Below are 3,592 nucleotides of genomic sequence, written 5' to 3' on the forward strand. Positions count from 1 at the left end.
AGAGACGCTTCCTTCCCAACGACGGCACCTCCCCGCCCACCCCCCCCCCCCCCCCCGCTCAGTGTGTGCAAATAGCCAAGCACAACACCTGTATGTCCTGAGAAACCTCAGGATGTTACAGCGCCCCCTGGCGGTTTTCCCCTCGCAATGTCAAGGCCTCAGCACAAACTCAGCCTTTGCCCCACCAACTCAATAAGAAAGAAGACAATACACATTGTAAGTCAATTCATACGATTCATATCATCCCACCCTGTGCTGTAGGTTCGGGTGCAGGGTAAGGACGCAGAGACCACTGGGTGGGTGGAGGGAGATGTGCCCCAGGGCCCCAGGATGGTGATGAAGGGGGATCCGTGGGGTACGGTGGACCCAGTGGGCCGGGTACAGGAGGGGGTCCTCTTGCATCCACAGGGTTCTGCAGAACAGAAACCAAAGGAATGTTGCTATGACAGACAGAAGCAGAACCCCCACCAACCTGAAACCCAAAGAAGCAGGGGTCAGCACCCGGCCCTCTCTTCACCCTGAGCTTCCAGGGAGCAGAGCACCAGTGCCACTAAACCCTAGTCCCCCTCTTGGTGCCACCACACACTCAGGGACCAGGGAAGGAAAGAACGTAGTGTCCCCACACATCACCATCCATGTCTGAGAAGGTGGGACGTCAAGTCGTCTTCGCCTACCAGGTGACCAGAGGCCACAAGAAACGGCCCATAAGCAGCATATGCCAGACAGGCAGGCATCTGCGTCCAGGCCCACTCTGATCCCCTCGTCCAGTGTGGCCCCAGAGGCTTGCCATGTGACTCAGTGAGAACAAAAACACGCTGAGAAGTCCGGAGAAGCCCAGTGTCCACACGTGGAATCACAGCCCCTCGTGGGTCCAACTGCTTCCCACCAGCACCCGCCTGACCCTGCTCCGCTTCCCTCCCTGACAAAGGGGTCTTCTTCTACTCTCCCAAGTGCTGTCCATGGCCACAGACACCGCTCAGGAGACAGGAGTTTCTGGAGTCCTGCAGCGGACCGGGAAAAGTGCTGAGAAGAACACGATCCCGAGGAGTTCGTGAGACCCAGCTCTGTGGATCTGCATCACCGGCATTCCGATGCTCCTCAGCTCAGGCACAGAGCAAATGCGTAGTCCTTGGTGCCGAGAACCACTGAGGGGCCGATTCTGCATCCCCGGATGCAAACCAATGTGTCTGGAGAGCAGGCGTCACCCTCCCAGGATGGATCAGGAGAGACGCTATCAGTTGGCACAGCCACCAAAGCGCATCAGAACCCGCTCACGGGAGCACGACTGAAACGTGTGTGAGCCGTGGGCCCTGCAGGGAGTCACCGGGATTCCCTCTTCACGGCTGTGCTCCGGGGGGCCTTTTCTACCACACACCTGGCCCCTGGCAGAGTTCACCTTCATCTCACCCAGGGTGCAACTGGAGGGATTCCGGGTCGCGTCTTCACCCACACAGATGGAACGCACGTGAGGTCGCAGCTCACCTTCTCCACCAACACTCACAGCTGCCCAAAGCACGTGGCACAAAGTGTGAGGCAGGGCATGGCTTTTCCCGTTTCCAGCTGTGAGGATTACCGCAGACATTCTCCCAGCTTAGTCTCCTGACCCGAAAACCAACACCACTACCGCTCTCGCGGGAAAGCAAACTGCAAGGAGTCAGCGGGACTGGCCGACTTCAGTGTGGAGTGACATATTGCTCTCCTCCAGGAGTTTACACACACACACACACACACACACACACACACACACACACAAGGGCAGGGTCCTGCTCTCCTTCATTTCTAAGCACCTGGAGCTTCAGGACGCCCCGCGGAAGGTGATGATTTGGAAACAGAGAAGTCTGTAGGCTCCGAATGAAGACTTGGCATATTGAAAGGTCAATGACACCACACACAGATCCCAGGACATACCCAATAGACACAGGTCAGGACACGGTGCTGCCCAGACAGGAACAGGATTCCAGAAATGGTTACAACTGAGGAAAGACACAGTATTTACCTGGTCCTTCTGTGGGACCTTCTTGGGCGGGGTGCCGCTGTTGTCCCCTTGAGTGCCACAGGTTTCTGGAATATGACCGAAGCCGTACAAGGGACGGAGGTGGATTCACACTGGCCTTGACCATGCAGGATGTAAGCCAACCCTCTACACCTGCCCCACCCTATTCCACTCTCTCCCACTTCCACATCCCTTCCAGAGTCAGAGCGTTTCTCACAGGTCTCCTCTCACCCCTGTGGACAAAGGAGACACAAGTCCCCCACACCTGAGGATGTGATCAGTCCACCCAGTGACAGATGTTTTCAGAGCTAATGAATAACACTGGACAACTGGGGCCTCCACAAGTCACAGTGACTTGAGGTTGTGCTTCATCCATCCCAGGGCCCAAAACATTGTGTCTGGGCAGTGCCCATGGGCAAAGCTTTTATGTCTGTCTTTTGCAAACTGTCACTTTTCTTCTCGATGGCGGACACCTGCTGCCCATTTCTGTAGGGTGAAACAAGACAGTCCATGAAATGGATGTCCACAGAAAGGTGAGGAATGCTACTATGTCCTCACTCAGGTCAATCCTTGCATTGCAAAGCCTTCTGGTACCTCCTCTACATCTTCTCCACCAACTGAAGTACTTAAACTATGAATAGGCTTTACGATTCAGGTCATCCAATTCAGATCATCTTACCATGTGTAGCAGGAACGAGCTGTGCTTGAGGCCCCCATGTCCACCCATGTGGAGGAGGTGGAGGTGGCCCATAGCCAGTGAAGCCTGGTAAACCCTGCCCCATGTGGTAGGGCATATGGGGGGGCCTTGGAGCATGAGGAAACCCTCTCACATCTGTACCGACCTGCAGAACAGAGGAGAAAATATTTGGGCAAGACACACAAAAGTTGCAACACCAAGAGCTGAAACCCAAGAGAGCTCTCAGCATCCTGCTCCTTCTCCAATACCATGTTCCAGGAGAGCCACATCGTGCTAGAAAACTTTATCCCTCCCAATAGCTGCCTACTATAATAAGGGGGGTGCGGTGGGGAAGGAGAATGGATGTTACAGGAATAACCTACTGTCACCAAACATCACTACCCATGTCTGCCAACGTTCACTACCAAGAAGTAGTGTCTTAAAGGGTGAAAAGGGATCACTGGAAACGAGTAAAGCAGCCCACACTCCAGACACGGAGGCATTGACATTGTGGACAACACTTCATCGTTCCTCTTCAACCACCGCAGAAGATTTGGGTTTGTTAAGAATAGACAGAATGTGGGGCGCCTGGGTGGCTCAGTCGGTTAAGCGTCTGCCTTCGGCTCAGGTCATGGTCCCAGGGTCCTGGGATCGAGCCCCGCATCAGGCTCCCTGCTCAGCGGGCAGCCTGCTTCTCCCTCTCCCACTCCCCCTGCTTGTGTTCCCTCCTCGCTCTGTCTCTCTCTGTCAAATTAATAAAATATTAAAAAAAAAAAAAAGAATAGGCAGAATGTGGTGAAACTGAATGCCCTTTCTCCACAAGGGATCTGAGCCACTCGAGGTGAATCCCTTGCCCGCAAAGCCCCTGACTGTCCCCACCTGCCTCACTTCCTGACAAAGCGGTCTTCTACCCTCTGCAGTTT

General features: G+C 54.6%; 1 long non-coding RNA gene across 1 annotated transcript; it reads right to left on the reverse strand.

The window, feature by feature from the left end:
• Positions 1 to 221: 221 nt before the first annotated feature.
• On the reverse strand, positions 222 to 2,166 carry LOC144382067 (uncharacterized). The gene is made up of 2 exons (XR_013448459.1): positions 1,997 to 2,166; positions 222 to 412 (listed from the first exon to the last, which is right to left on the reverse strand). It is a non-coding gene; the product is annotated as an uncharacterized LOC144382067 (long non-coding RNA).
• Positions 2,167 to 3,592: the final 1,426 nt, after the last annotated feature.

The sequence above is a fragment of the Halichoerus grypus genome, chromosome 6 (genome assembly GCF_964656455.1).
Source record: "Halichoerus grypus chromosome 6, mHalGry1.hap1.1, whole genome shotgun sequence".
Taxonomy (NCBI): domain Eukaryota; kingdom Metazoa; phylum Chordata; class Mammalia; order Carnivora; family Phocidae; genus Halichoerus; species Halichoerus grypus.